We start from the raw sequence: 16,571 nt of genomic DNA on the forward strand, positions 1-16,571 counted from the left end.
AATTGTAACTGTAGCCAACATGGCCTCTCTTCATTTGAGACTGATCGGAGGAGGGGATGGAAATGAATGCTTTCTCTGGTCATATAATCACTTTTGCTTCAACTTCATAAAAATGCCACTTTGCACCCATGTCTGGTAGATAACATTTATGAAAAACTCATTCAACAGATGAGTCTTGGCAGTACTGCCGAAGTTTAAAATCTTAATGGAAAGAATATGCTATGAACTAAAATAGCTTTTTCCATTCATAGAGTTTAGGAGCAGAGGAAGAAATATTGGCTTTTTAACTGAGAAATGTAAACATCATTGGCATTTGAACTTCCAAATCTCATGTAACTTTCCAGTAGAGAGATAGATTGGATGCCCTCATTGAAAAAAAAATTACAAACCAATCCTCAACGGCAGATTTTCAACAACTTGTGAACAGGCCCGTGCCAGCTTCCATATCCACAAACATTTAAGAAAGGGAACATAATAGGCTGAGGGAATATTTGCCCTGTTAGTCACTCATTGTTGGCTAAATGGCACTAAAATCTCGTGAAAACCAAAGGCCCCACCCCTTCCTCTCCAGCACCACCAACACAGAACTTCCACTTGGATCTTAGGTTCTTGGTACCAGGCTGGCCTTGGCAACACAAGATCTATGCCTGTGCCATCAAGCAAAACTGATCTCCACTTCCCCGCCTCAGCAGTGCCATTCATGTCCTCTATCCTGGTCATTTGAATCAAAGAGCACTCTTGGTATGGAAACAACACATTGGGATTTGTGACCTTGCCCATCTGTAGGCATATTTCCCTAGTCCCTTTCCCCAAGGAGACTTTACAGTCAGTTCAATAGAACAGCACTAATAAAAATCTCAACTATCTAAACAATGATGGCCAGGAAGTCAAAAAACACCACCTAGGAGCTCAGTGTGGTGCAACCTTCGTTCCAGCCAATAGGCAATTTGTGATGCTAATCAAGGTTTCTCTGTGTGCTCTCTGCTTCTACTTTTAGTGACATCTTCCCCTCAGTCCAGCTGGATCTTTTCTTTCAGAGTCTCAATGTTGTGTCACACTCCCTTCATCCTAACAGCCATCCTGAAAAGCAAATTTTATTATATCCTTTATGCTTTCAAACTAACAAACTAAGGCTTAGAGAGATGAAGTTGTCTACTAAAGAAGTAGGCTTCAGCCCAGGTCTCCATAACTAGATTATAAGTGGTGCATAAAGATTAATGTCATGCTCTTGGATATACATGTTTTTTTGTATATAAGGCTCAAGCCAGATCTTCTAGAATCAGGGAGATTGTGTGCTATTCCTGGAAGTCCAAACACCAGAGTTGTAGGGAAACATTTCAGCATCTGTGGTTGTTTTCAAACTTTCCTGACATATATCTACCCACTTTACAGATAAGATCAGCCCTTGATGTGCACACCAGGATACATGAGCATAAATGACTATCAACCAGGATAATCCCACCTCATTGAACCATTAAGAAGTGTCAGCAAGGAAAGAGGAAATTCAGAGCTGGGGTGGGGGCTGTTTTGGGGAATGCTGTCAATGAGAGCTTGTTGGGCGCTGCCTTTTCATGGAGAGGAATGTTTCCAACTGTGAGATTACACTGCCAGTGGGTGGGCTTGTTGGCTTTGGACGCCCTTTGGAATGAAGCCAGCGTCTGAACACAAAGGGAAAAACAATCTAGTGTGGATGATGTCACAGAGCATCCTGAGGAAAGCAGCAAGGATAACGCTTCCTACTGCTTGGATCCAAAGAACACAGACTTATTTTGGTGTGAATTCCTTGTGCACCCAGTAGCTTGACTCTTATGGAGGGATCAGTCCTAATCATAAAGACTCAGTGCTGGAGAGGAGGGTGTGTATCTGTCAGTCTGGTTCCTGATCTATGAGCTAGAAAACCAACACCCCCACCTCCCCTCCACACATGCTCTAGATTGTTTATGAATCCCTCTAAGTAGGCAAAGGCCATTTCCACTGGGGAAAACAGAACCTGGGCTTGCTCTTCTCGAGGACACTAGGAAGTCTGCCTTCTCATATGATTATGGTGATTATTAGATATGGGGAGGCGGGTGTAGGGAAGAGGGACCCAAAACAAAAGGGGCTTTTTGTCAGTGGCAGCCCAGCAGCGTTAAAATAAAGAGACATTCATGCCATAACCGATGACTGAAGAGAGTCTGTTTGTCAGGTCAAATCAGTGATGAAAGAATATCTGTGCATTGTAAATATTTTTAAATTGTCTATGTATTTTGATATCTTGACGTCCTAAAAAAGGAAAACAAAACAAAACAACACAACATTCTGTGGGAAGAGACTGCCCCTCCTAGGGCTAGGGAATTCTTAGAGATAACAAAGGACCCTGGCTGGAACATGCTTCTGATTATAATAACTAACTAACTAACCCTATCTCCTCCATCCGGCCCATACACTCAAGGAGGCAATATTCTTCCGCCTTAGTCATCCTAGGGCCAGGGATCAAGGAGCTAAGGACCACTCCCATAGCCCAAAGCCCACCAAAATTATTTAAACTAGCCAATACTGAACTAGGCATCCTGTCCTGCCTTACTTACTCCACACAAATCCCTATAAAGATCATGGCTTCGACCCTCCCCTCACTCCTGTCTTCTGTCTTCCGACCACCCTGGGGTCTTTCCCTTGTGGCCCTGTGCTGTGTGCTGAGCTTCCTGTCTTGAGGGCCTGTGAGTATAATAAAATGTGTTTTCCTGAGCCTCGATGCTGTCCGCTCTTGGGACACGACCTGACCATCTCATAAAAGAATGCAAAACCACCTAAGGTTGGGATGGGAAAAAACACAATTCCATCTTTATGGCAAAAGAAACTCCACAAGGGTAAAGAATGTATTGCCCATTACAGGCCAGAGTTTTTAGGTAGAAGTAGCACTTTCCACTCCGGAGAGGTATCTTGTAACATTGTAGGTGAACGACAGCATGTTCTGAGTCTTCTAGGCTTGAGAGTGTTGGCCACGGCTGATCAAGCAGCTGGTGGTAAAGTACCGCTCTCACAGCTTCTTGCTCTCAGGATGTGGGCCCAGGAAGCTTTGGAAAGGGTCACCCCAAATGGCTGTGAGCACTTACTTAGGGAGAAGATAGCAATGTCTTTCTACGTATCAAATCGGATATATGTGGATATAGGTAATACAATGGCCAGACTCTTAATGTCAGAGCTAAGGATTGACCTTAGGATTGCTGGAGTGGGGCATTGGCTGTGCTTGGAGGCAGGCCCAGCTACGCAATTGCTGAAGAACACAACTTCAGCTGAGCTGCAGGAGGAGAGTAAAGAGAGAAAAGAATTACAGTTTATCAGCTTAACAGCCACCCAGGGAGGGGCCAAGGGATGATAAAGAAGGGAACACACAGAGGTGGGGAATTTAAGAGAGGTGAGAAGAGGCAGCATGTTCAGACTTGGGCAGGCAAACATTTCACATTAAAGAGGGATAGCCCACAGTCACTGGGCTCTAGGTGTGGAGCTGGGGTTTAGGATTTGGGCTCCCAACGGAGAAAGGGTAAGGATCAGGTACAATCCTCAGCCTGAAAAGAAACCCGTCTTAGGTGCCAGGCACTGTATGTCTATGTATCTCTTTAATTTTTCCCCAAATTCTGACAACCAGTTGTCAGCATCATTCCCATGTTAAGGATGCAGAATTGAAGCTGAACTAGTTTGGTAGATCTATCCAGGGTCATACAGAGAGTAAATATGGGCGGGGGGGCAGGGGGCGACTACAAGAGATTCATCCCATTCCACAACTTAAGTTTGAAACCTTAAGAAGAGGAGCTATTAGAAACAGAATCAGGATGAAAGGGGGTCTCTGGACCTGATGTCAGGGGGAAAAAGTCACTCTGACTGGGCACGGGTTCAGAGCAGAGCTAACTGCAAGAGATACTGGCTAAGTCCTGTAAGGTGTGTTTTAGAACCCCTTAGGTGCTCTATGGATTGACCCAACTCAAAACCGGGAGCAGAAGTGCCCGCATATAGGGTCAATGCCCTTAGCTCTAGGGATCGGAATAATTCACAGCAGGGAAATGTAGGCAAATGATTTCCCTCAACGCTGATCAGTCTCAAGCGCAGAGGTGAGCAGTAGGAAAGCTTAAATGAGCTTAAAAACATATCTTTCCCAGAAAATCAAGGCAAAAATTCAACATAAATAGTTTTTCATCCACACAGAATTTCTAGTGAAAGTCATAAAAGTTTGTTCCATTGGAGACAATTCATATCTGAAGTGTAATGTTCAACTCTGGGTATCTTGCTATTTAAGAGAAGTCACTAGCATGGTAAAAAGTGGAACATAGGAAGAAGTGAAGAAGAAGAAAACATCAAAGAAAATATAGACTCATGTGTTCAAAACCTTTGCTGAGTACCAACTATATCCCTTGTACTGTGAACTAGTTGTACTGAGATCATCACATGACTCTGCCCCAAGGAGTTCATCGGCTTGAATGCAGAGATGGGACATCTCTATCCATCAAGAAAGAAAGCCTTTTGCTGTGTGATGCTACAGAGGGTGGGGCGAGGGTCTGGGTGCGGGCTGTATGGGGAAGCAGATTTAATATCTGCATCAAGACTATTTTATTGTTAGTATCTCTAACAATTGAGTGAAGATTAGGACTCTCTACTCAGAATTTGGGCGATCAGCTTGAAGAATATATAGATGTTTCCTGAATTTGATAGGAGGTTCCAACTATGTAACTCTGACGGTCTCTTTTGTTCACAAAGATTTAAGGATTTTGCGTTATGTTTCATTAACTAGTAAATAGCATCTACTCCAAATCTATGAGATGAATAGTGGTGAAAGACTGCCCAAGAGGATTAAACATAAAGTGTCAGAAAGACCTCATTGTCTCCTTAAAGTAAAAATACTTGAGTCTTCTAATTTGTTTTAAATCTTACCATCCATATTTCATAACAGTAGGAAAGATCATACTGACCCATGTTTTTTGTTCATTGCACTGATTTTATTTTAGATGATCTGTTTTATTTTCACTTTGTATTTCTGTGCATGCCCTAAACTATAAACAAGTAAAAACAAAAAACACCAAACAAACAAACAAAAAACCCTCTGCCTGGATCATGAATTTTTCTTAGAAAAAAAAAAATAGAGAAAACCCAGGATAATGGTTGACAGGGAAGTTTCCAAGGGCAGGAGATGCTTCTGGATCAGTTCAATCTTGTATTCCAGGATGCCCCTGAGTCCCACTATGAGGTTGGGCAGACCATCTCTTATAGGTGAACCAAATTCAGGTTCTGATGGTCTGGTCTCAGAAGGGCTTATCACAACCTATCATTCCAGAGATATTATTTATATAATGGAAACAAAAAAGCGCCTTTGCCTTCATCCTTTAGATTTGATTTTTGGAGTCAGACTGATTTCTCTTTGCATCTCATCTCCACCATGTACCTAGCTGAATTCAGAGTGGTTATTTTACCTCTTTGATCCCCATCCCTTCAAAAAGGGTAATCCAGAGAATTAAATCAGATAGCATTGTCAACGAGTAGGTATCCCATAAATGTCAGTTGTTTTCACCTGACGCTTAGCACTCGGACATACTAGGAACTTTGCCCCGGCTGATTTGAAGCTGCTACTGTGACATGCGAGAGACAGCTGTTTTGATTTTAAGAGATCAAAATGTGAAATGACTGATTCACCTTCATTAAACTAGGTCTACACCAAACAACACCCTTCATTCTCTCGTTGGCTTCCATTACCCACCATGCCAGCCCAATATATCTTCCCTGACCTCCACTGCCATCGCTGGCCTGCAGAGACTGGGCTCATCAGAGAGGTGAGGCCCAGGGCTGGAATGCGGGAATGTTCAGTACTGCTGGTCAGAAAGCCAAGTCAGAAGCAGGTGGAGGCTGGTGTACATTGTCAGGACTACTACTTTGGACAATGCAACAGTATCCTACCTTCCTTATGATGAAATTGCAATTGGCTGACCTTTTCTCAAGCCTGAGAACCAGAGGGTACGTTCCTTGGAGTTAAGTCATTTGAGATATTACTCCGAGCTTAGCTATTAACCCACTATCACGTCTACATCAGTTTCCCTCCTAATGTGGAGCCACTAACCATTGTCTCCACGTAGTTTGTGCTCACTTGGTGCCAGATGCCCTATCGAATGAGATTCAGTGATATCTAAGAGACAGGCATTATTAAAGGCGTCTGAAAAGGAGGCAGAGAGAAGCTAAGTAACTTGGGAAGGTCACACTTCTGATAAGCAGCCAATTTGGGCTCTACCTGCAGGATTATGGGCTTTCAGAAGCCCCGGGGATATTATCCCCAGCTTCTTCTAAATTCTCAGCATTATGTCAAGGCTCATAAAAATAAAAGAAAGAGCACAGGAAGAGGCTTTTAAAAAAAGAGCTTCAGGAGTTTCATCAATAAGACATATTTATGTTTGAAGCCATGGCCATGCATCTCTGCAATCTTGGAATTTCCAGGTAGACGAGCTGCATTATCTCAGCCTCTGCTCCTTCCACCGGCCAAGTGGGAAGCTGAAGGCATGGAATGGAACAGATGCTATTTACTCCATAGCAACGGTTCAGATTGCAAATCGAAAGACAACAAGGAGTCGAAGGAAGCCTTTAAAAAAGTTAGAAAGCCCAGTGCTTTTGTACCTCACCAGACTTCACTGCTCGAGAAGCTTATTATTTACTGGAGTTAACTTTTAGCTGCCTTTTTTCTAGCAAGACTTTCCAGTATTTCCATCTCTATTTTTAGTTGTAAGGACGCGATGAATTACAAATCAAAGGCAGCGTGTTTTAACACACCCTTTCAAATTCTCGATGCCACTCTGTCGTCACTTTGGAATAGTTGGAAGAGTGACAGAGACCTACAAAAAAGAGGGTCTTACGAATGATTGTTTCCACGGGAGATAAAAAAGACTCATCCTTTTCCATGCTGCCCCACGTCAGTAAGTAATGTTCAGCTGGCTAAGTCATCAGGCTTTTAGTCTCTCTCTCCGAATGTTACTTCCTTTAACTGATCTATAAATGGCACTCACATTCTTAATCTGTTTGGTTCAGCACTCCCCAGAGATTAGATGAGAGAAAGAAAGACGATTCCCAGCCATACACGGTACAGCACGAAGGAGCCAAAGGAAGCACCATCAAGGTGCCTATTAACAGGCAAACATGCAAGCAAGAAGGAGATGAAGATCAGGCAAGCAATTAGTTGAGGCTTGGATCACTGTGTAACCCACTACGTGGTCTTACCTTAGTTACAGATAAGGAAGTTCAGGCTAAAACCGCATGTCCTTTTCATCTCCTCAGAGCGCCGTGACTACACATCTCAGGCTCCCTTCTTCTTTGCGCCTTCCTGCTCTCTCTGAAGCTGTCAGCACCTTCCGCCATGGAGATGAGAAACCCCACAGGAGAATCTCGTCCTTCTTTGCCTTTCCGGACACATTCACCACACACAAAGGCCAGTGCGTTCTCAGCTTCACTCTAGTGAATCAACACTTTCTTTAACTGGTTCCCATGCCTACACGTAGTAGACAGTCTTGCCAATGGTGGCTTACAGAAAACAAGCATCGAGAAGAAATATCCTTCCTCCCCGCCCATCGACATCTTTGTCTTGGGATCAGACCTTTGTGAGCTTATTCAACGACTAGGATCTCCCCAAATCACCAAAAGGCCACAAATGGCCCCTAAACTTTTTACTGTTCCAGAAGGCTGGATTTTCTCTTACTAACACCTCCAGGACTCGTACAACTTCTTCCAAGTGTGTTCTTCTTAGGCGTAGGTGCTCTATTGTTGCCGTAAAGATTTTTCTGTGCAAACACACACCCTGTCTATGTAATTCTATACCTAAGGCAAACAGCATCTTGCCCAACATCATTTCATTCGGGTTCCAAGAAAATGTGCGCCCCTAGATGACCACTGACAACCTCAGTAGTTGTTCCAAAGACAAAGCTTAACTCTTTTTCTGAGAAACCGGTTTTGTTTTCTGGCTTGTTGTGTTGCTTCTTCTAGGTCTGGGATCAGGGAGGGAAATGCATTTCTTACTCAATGTCCATTTTCACCTATTGAGAAGTCTTATAATTTGGAACGAACTGGTCATGAAAATGTGGACATTTATAAGAAATTGAGGGAATGCTGGTGCCATTTACTGAGACGATGGAAGTAGGAGAGAAGGGATTTTGAAGTTGAGATATTCTTGTGGTAACTGGATATCCTCTCTGACAACCAAATGAAAATGTCAGGTAGACAATATATTGCTCTGGAATTGAGAGGAGCAGTCCAGAAGTAGAAGCTATCAGTACATATATAGTATGTATTCATGCATAAAATCATGAACAGGGGTGAGATCAGAGAGTCAGTGAGAATAGTTAGAAAAGAAAGGGATTCCAGCGATCAAGCTCTGGGGCAACCCAAGCTGAGGTTGGGAAGATGAGGAAGATCCTACAGAGGGGACGAAGAAGGTGAACTGTTTGAAGTAGAAAGAAAACTTTGAGATGTGGGATGAAGTGAAGGAAGCGTAATAAGAAAAAGGGAATTATCTGTGTCACAGATTAATGATGGGGGTCAGGATGAGAACTAAGAATTGATCTTTGGTTGGGGCAATGTGATGTCACTGGTGACTGATGAAAGATGTCTCAATAGTGTCCTGGAGTCGGATGGGCGATGAGACCAGGAACAGGTGAGAACAGGGTAGGAGGGATTGCAGATCGTACGTATCCCATTTGTAGGGAGCTCTGCTGTCAAATGGAGTAGAAAAGTGCTTGAAGGATGGAAAGGGATATACAGAACAGCAAGGATTTATTTTTCAGGGAGAGAGTTTTTGCTTTCTTTTATTTTAATATGGGAGATATTATAATTTGTCGCCTAAGATGTTGCCAACTTATTGATTTTTAAATAAAGTAAATGACCTACAATTAGTCCTGTGTGTCCTTTCCATTACAAATAAGTATTTTGGGGAGACTTGAGGAAGGTGTCCTGTTTGATCTCATGGTTTCATTGCAAAATCATAGGGAGAGAATGGAATACTATTATTAGATCAACGACTAGGTCTGCTCTGTGCAGGATTATATTACTAACCACCAGTTTCAACTAACTGGGTGAAAAGTGAATAATCAACTGTGTTCTTTCAATATTTTTCTCTCCTATGTTTTCCTACATTATGTAAAATACTTCACTTAATTTCTTAAATAAAACTGTTTTTATAATTGTGTAAAATGATATAAATAAACTATAGGAAATATAAAACTCACATTAATAACCTTTCGGTAAACGTTAATCAAAATAATCCTAACATTGATCTACAACTTAATCATAGCTTCATCCTCAACTACTTGTTCACCTAGAACATTACTTGGTATATAGTTTATGCTTCAAACTTCTTTCTTAAAAAAATTAAAACGGGGCACCTGCGTGGCTCAGTTGGTTAAGCGTCTGCCTTCGGTTTGGGTCATGATCCCAGAGTCCTGGAACAGAGCCCTGCATTGGGCCCCCTGCTCAGCTGGAAGCCTGCTTCTCCCTCTCCCTCTCCCTGCCATTCCACCTGCTTGTGCTTTCTCTATCTGTGTGTCAAATAAATAAATAAAGTCTTAAAAAAAATTAAAGCATTCTTCTAAGAAGATGTGGTATACATACACTATGGAATATTACTCAGCCATAAAAAAGAATGAAGTCTTGCCTTTTGCAATGACATGGATGGAGCTAGAGCGTATAATGCTAAGTGAAATAAGTCAGTCACAGAGAGAGAAATATCATATGATTTCACTCATATGAACTTAAGAAAACAAACGACCAAGGGGGTAAAAAAAGAAAGAGAGAGGCAAACCAAGAAATAGACTTAACTCTAGAAAACAGACTGATAGTTACCAGAGGGGAGGTGGCTGGGGGGATGGGGGAAATAGTTGAAGGGAATGAAAGAGGGCGCTTGCTGGGATGAGCACCAGGTGTTCTATGCACGTGTGGATTCACTATATTGTCCACCTGAAGCTGATATTAGACTGTGTTAACTAACTGGAATTTAAATAAAAACTTTAAAAAATGAATGGAATTCATTGCTATTATAACCATTTTCTGTAAGAGTCACATTCGTTTCAAGACTAAATTATGAATCTGTGTCCTTTATAAACCATTCAGCCTTCTGAGAAGAGAGAATAAAATATAAGACATATAAATTGAGTCTACTTGATCTGACAGACTGATATATTAATAACGATCAATTTAATTTTATATGCATATAGTTTTATATAGCTTTTATAGTACTACTGAGGAGGTGCATAAAATGTCCTCAACAGAATCATTGTATTTTATTTTATTTTTTAAGATTTTATGTATTTATTTGACAGAGAGAGAGAGAGAGAGAGAGCACAGCAGGGGAAATGGCAGGCAGAGGGAGAGGGAGAAGCAGACTCCCCGAAGAGCAGGGGGAGCCAGATGCGGAACTCGATCCCAGGACCCTGGGATCATGACCTGAGCTGAAGGCAGTTGCTTAACCAACTGAGCCACCCAGGCTCCCAACAGAATCATTTTAAATGTGCAGAATACACTAGACCTGGGTTTTCAGCCTTGACATTTGAGCCAGGTAATTCTTTGTTGTGGGAGGATGTTCCGTGTCTATAGGGTGTTTAACAACATCCCTAAACTTTGTGCATTAGATGCCAATATGACTCCAACCCCCGCTGTGACAGTCTAGACATTGTCAGATGTCCCTTGGGGGAAAAAATAATCACCTCCCGGTTGAGAATCAAAGAACTGAGTAGATGGGATTTGCTCTTAGTTAATGGAATCTATAGCAGAATAACGGACTCAAAAAACATGGGAATGTAATTTCTTTCACAAAATATAATAAATGTGAATTCCTTAAGGAGAAGGTACATATGTAAAATGTATATAAAAGAATGCAGTGTTTTTAACATCGACTTTTAACATCGCAAAGCTTGTGAATAGTTTGTAAGAAGAAAGGGGGGCTTCAGGAGAATGGGTAGGGATAAAACACATTTCCATGGAAGGATGAGTGCTAACATTGGTTTTCGGAGCATCATATTAAGATTGGCTCAGTTTCTTATCTTTACAATAAGAGGCAACATACTGATTAAGAGCTGAGATTTGTAACACTCTGTTGATTAGAAGCTGTCTCTAGCTACTTTATTAGGCACTCTGTGCCTCAACGCTCTCATCTATAACAGATAAGAAGAGCATCTCTCATGTAGCTCTCAGCAGGTGTAAATGAATGAATATGTTTGAGGCACTTAAAAAATATCAGGCAATAATATTTGCCATCTCTGTGCTGTTATGTAACAGTCCCATTAGGAGACTATGAAGAGAGATTCATGTGGGCTGGTGGATGAGGGTACAGGTTTCTAGTTGGCAAGAAGTCAAACAAAATATGGAAAGCATTGGAGGAATCCACATAGCAGGAGGGATGGGCAGAATCATTTGAGGTAAGCTTCGATGTGTGCAAATGAAAGGCTTTGGTCTAGGAGAAAACCCCTACAAATGATTCTTATGATAATCCATGTGATAATCTAACTGACTAATTCAGGAAAGTCATCAGCTGAGATAGGGAAAAAAAAATAGTCTGACTTTTACATGGTACAGTATAGTAAGTACAGTATAGTAGGTAAGGGAGAGAATTGTTTATTTTAACCTGGTTTTCCATATCCAGTGGACAATTTTATGTTGTTTCCTGTTGAAACCATGCCTTCAGGTAGACCCAAACAATCTTCACCGGTGCCATTTTTGCTGGCCTGAGGGCTTCCTCTTATTCTAACCCTGGCTACCATAGGGTACAGAGAAAGTGCTTGAAGTCCTTGTTACTCACCAGTATGTTCCCCTCCCGCTACTTATGACAGTCTCTCTCCCACTACTTCTGATACTAAAATTATTTGAAACTCATTGACTTATTTTCTTCTCTTTGGCTAAACTGTGCTAAAGTAGAGTATCCTAGTAGAGTTTTGGAATCAGAAATAAATCCATGTGAGCTGGTGAGCATGTATTTCCTCTCAAATTAGTGATAATTAGTTAATTTTCCAACTGGACATGAGGTTTAATAAGGTTTCTGTTTGGGGTCATTTTTTTTCCCCTGAATTTGGAGGAATTATTTTCCCAGCTGGTTGTTGTACCAATTACAAAACACACATGTTACCAAGCAAAGACCCCCCCCCCGCCGCCGAGAATTGCCAAAATGTCTGAGTCAAGTACTGTCAGTAGAGGATTCGACTCAAAATATGAATCCTCAAGAGGGCATTAACACATCAAGAGATCATTTCTTGAGTCTTTCTACCAGATCCCCTAGCGTTGGCCCTCTGTCTCCGAGCATTGTCATTGACAAGGACCTCACTGAGCCCTCATACGTTCTGTTCCTGTTTTAGGATGAGTCGATGCTACCAACGAGGAAGTCCTTCCTTAAACTCAGATAAAAATGTCTCCCCTTAGCTTTCACAAGGCTTTCCTGTCCTCATGCTGTGCCTCTGAAAAACAAGTCTTGTACCATTTCTAAGAGCAAGTTCCTCAGACGATGTCAGATAAGAATCTTCTCGTTGCTTCTTTCTAACTCTGTCTTCGCTTCTTCCAGTGAACAATCTCCAAAGCCTCCAGCTATCCCTGATCTGCACAGTGTGTATTTAATTTGTCACTTTTGAAAGCGTAAAGGATAGGGACAAATGCTAAAACGACAGGTCGCTGAGACAACAGGTGTCAACTGGGACTGCTGAGGTATTTGGTCAACTTATTTATAAGCAACGATGTGCTGGCAAATTTTAATAGGGCTCTCTGAGGAAAACAAAGGACTGCCTGGTAGAGTTTACCAATTTCTGTCGTGTAAATGCTCTAACCATGGCTGATTTCAAGTGACCAATGTGATGTCTCAGAAGGTGAGGTTGGTAAGAGGTTGCTGGCTCTCCTGGGCTGGTGGGAGCTGCTCACGCAGAGCACTATCTCATAAGGCAGGCTTTTGTATCTGCTCAAGGTCCTGGCTGTTCTCCTCTGAAGGTCTCTTTTAACATGTGATATATTTTTAATTCATAATCACTGAGGTGTTGTTTGACCAGCCCAGAATCAGTCCAGATTCCACTCGAAACTCAACTTCAAAGGTCCAATTCCATCAAAATTCAACAACAAAGTGTCTGTGAATGGGGAAGTATAACATGTCACAGAGAAACCCTCTAGCTTCTAATATTTGGGTCAGAAAAGAAAAATTGGTATCTCCATTGGAAATAAAATAAAGTCCTGGAAATAAAATCAACTGCAAAATTGATATATTAGGGTACATTCTCATTAAATTATACACACCACTAAGCAATTATTATATACTACTAAGCTTAATTATATGTACCACTAAGTTGTGTGTGTGCGGTTTTTTAATGGACTGGAGAAGAAACTTGGATTATAAACTGCTGGCTTGTTAAGAGGGATACTGCAAAACATGATTTAAAGTTTTAAATGTTTTCATATAATTCAGTAAGCATGTATCAAGTCTTTATCATGCATTAAGGAAACTATAAATATTCAACTTAAAATTCCACAATGAGGGGCGCCTGGGTGGCTAAGTCGGTCATGCTCTCAGGGCCGTGGGATCGAGCCCGGCATTGGGCTCTGTGCTGGGCCTGGAACCTGCTTAACATTCTCTCTCTCCCTTTGCTACTCCCCCACCTCTAAAAAAAAAAAAAAAAAAAAAAACAATAACAACAACAAAAAACAAAAAACACCTCCATAATGAATAAATTTGTTTTCTTGTTTAGCCTTTTTCACTCTTGGATAGGCTCCTATTTTCTTAAAAGCCATGGATATGTTTGTTTTTGTTCTAGTGAATTCACTCTGCAGTAGTTACTCGTGAGTCACATTTCCCCAAGGGTATAATTTACACCCTTACTCTATTCATACTGAATGCAACTGGTTGAGACAAACTACGTTAGCACTGAATACGCATTAGCAGGCAAAGTAAAAATAAAAATGCTTATGTGGCTTAATCATGGGATCAAGGATGGCGAGAAGTATAAGAAAGATGGAGCTGGGGTGGTGAGCAGTACCAGCTAAGTCAGGCTAAAGAGTGTTGCTCATTCTAAGGAAGAATTAAAGGGTTTTGATCAAGGGAGTAAGCCAATCTGATTAGCATTTCAGAGAAGATATTCTGGCCGATTCTGGATTGGCCAGACATCTGACAGGGAAGGCAATAAGAAAGATATTGCATAACCCAGGGGAATAAAGCAAAGAGAAGAGATAGGAGAGATCCCTGGGAGTCTGAATCTACAACAATCAGAAATCCATCGGGGAGGGAGGGAAGGACAGGAGGAGCTGCAGAGTGGAGGGATAGGAAACAGGGATGAGTCCAAGGAAAGAATGCATGCATCTGGGATCAAGCCTATAGGCTGGGTGGCAACACGTTTGTGATTTCATTCCCTGGTTAAATAAAGGGGTAGTGGGGCGAGGAGACAGATTTAGAGATTTAAAGAGAATCTAAAACATTTGAAATAGCCACTGCAGGGAAGTTAAAAATATGGGATGTGAGGCTGCACCAAGGGCCCCTTCCTTAGTCACGTCTCATCAAGAATCTACTACATACATGTATTGTGAAAAAGCATTCCTGATGCTCCCAATAGGTCATCCCACTTCCCTCTAATGACCTATTCCTCTAATTTCTAATGAAACCCACCATACATAACAAACGCTTCATGATTGAAGAATTTTAAACAAGGTAACTCATTCCATTCTGTTTCCAGATTGACTACTAAATGGCTTTTGTGACAAAAACAGTAAAATTCCCACAAGTATTTGCTCTGAAAACATTTGCTGGAGACCCCCCACACCTCCACCGCAAACAAACCCCAGGACATCAGCGAGGAGACAGGAGCACAGAGGCGACGCTGTCTTTGTGAGGAACTCCGAAATTTAGTCAAGGACCAAACCCCAGTGAGGTCATGTCTCATTTGGGATTAAATGGCTAACTCTGATTCTGTGATCATGTTAAGAAAAATGCACATAAAATGCCCAAGAATTTTTCCTTTGTTTGATTCAGAAGTTAAACATGCCCATGTCATGTCTGCAAAATGAATATTTCAACCTTTGTCAGAGGCTTTCTTTGATTGTAATAGTCTGTAGAAGAGAAGAGAGGACACGCAACCTTCTTCTGCAACCTGTGCCGTGTGCCTTCTGGCACCTCCGGAGTTAACGGATTTTAAACGTGGTTTTGTCTACACTCGAAGAAGCAAAGTTCATATCCAAAAATCTTAACCAACTTACTAGCTGCAACCTGCTCAACCAGTAGAGGCCATGGAGAAGGCAAAAGTCAAAACATCCCTGATTGCCTCATGCCAAGTCAGTCCAGCTCCGAGAGGTTTGGTTTTTCATAGAGCAGAAGGTGTACATCAGTGGAATTATGAAGACAAATGCCTTCATTCTCCATATGAGGTAACGTACATATTGTCTTGTAACAGTGCTTATCTGATACCTAAGACAATCAGAAAAATGAGCAAGTTGCCAGCGATTTCCAAATCTTTGCTTGAAATATTCTGTGTTGGGGCCCCTGGGTGGCTCAGTCAATTAAGCGTCCAACTCTTCATTTCAGCTCAGGTCATGCTCTCAGGGTCCTGGCATCGAGCCCCGAATCGGGCTTCCTGCTCTGGGGGGAGTCTTCTTGTCTCCTTCTCCCTCGGCCCCTCCCCCACCTCTCACTCACACTCTCTCTCTCAAATAAATCAATAAATCTTTAAACAAAAAAGAAATGTTCTATGTTGTCACATAAGATATAAAGAAGATTGTTCATTGGAAATATGAACATCTATTTTGATAGAATTATAATGGCTATCACTTGTTAAATACATATCATGTATTGGGATTTTGGTAATTATTTTACAGAGATTCTGTTTTAATTCTTAAGCAACCCATATGGTAGGTGCTAAAATCATTAGCAATGCTTAAATAAGCCAACCGAGACTTAAGTGTGTTGAACGACTCTCCTCAAAGTCACACGAGGAATGAAATTTATTGGCAGGATTAGAAATGAAATCCTATAATATCAAAGACCACACGCTTTTCAGCTAATCAAAGCAAAATCGACCTTCTCAAAGACAGAGAGCCAATTTGAGCCACAGGAAGCGTCCATTACACCTGACTAGTTCCACAGAGAAAACAAGCACACGAACCAGACTGCAAGCAAGAGACTCACAAGCGGAGAGACATTTGCTGTAATGACTTAGATGTAAGACTGAGTAATACAAATGCCAAATCATCACAGATCTGAGCTAGGTTGAAGGAATCTTGACCCAAATGTGAACCACTTCTAATAATTTTTCTGGCTTTCGGATTACTGGCACTACACTTAATATCCAGCGGTCCTAAATGATTTTCTGAATTGGGCATAGCTCATCTTGCCCTTTAGAGGTTTCTATATAGAAATTATAATAAGTATTATAGAAATAAACAAAGACTACCCAAATTAGAATCAAGCAGAGGGTACCATTCAGAGTCTGCTATAGCAAGGGAGTCAGCCATGATTGATTACTTGTGTTTGGCAGAGACTCAAAGAAAGGCAAAAGATGAGGGAAGCTTTATAGTGAAAACGGGAAAGCTAAAGATATGATCAGGGGCTACTGATGTGGGAAGCTAGAATC

General features: G+C 41.5%; 1 protein-coding gene across 8 annotated transcripts in view; it reads right to left on the reverse strand.

Annotated features, from left to right (window-relative positions):
- KCNJ16 (potassium inwardly rectifying channel subfamily J member 16) overlaps nucleotides 1–16,571 on the reverse strand; it is a 52,270-nt gene that overhangs the window by 15,366 nt on the left and 20,333 nt on the right. For 2 of the 8 annotated variants that reach the window (XM_073883192.1, XM_073883188.1), the window contains exon 4: nucleotides 7,225–7,455. The exons of 5 other annotated variants lie outside the window; for them this stretch is intronic. The gene's annotated coding sequence lies outside the window, so the exon portion shown is untranslated. Of the gene's footprint in view, nucleotides 1–7,224; nucleotides 7,456–9,377; nucleotides 9,531–16,571 lie in introns of all 8 variants that reach the window. One more of the 8 variants, XM_073883189.1, reaches the window with a different exon arrangement.

This window comes from Callorhinus ursinus, unplaced genomic scaffold (assembly GCF_003265705.2).
Source record: "Callorhinus ursinus isolate GAN/ISIS: 27379988/994484 unplaced genomic scaffold, GSC_fseal_2.0 scaffold50, whole genome shotgun sequence".
Lineage (NCBI taxonomy): Eukaryota > Metazoa > Chordata > Mammalia > Carnivora > Otariidae > Callorhinus > Callorhinus ursinus.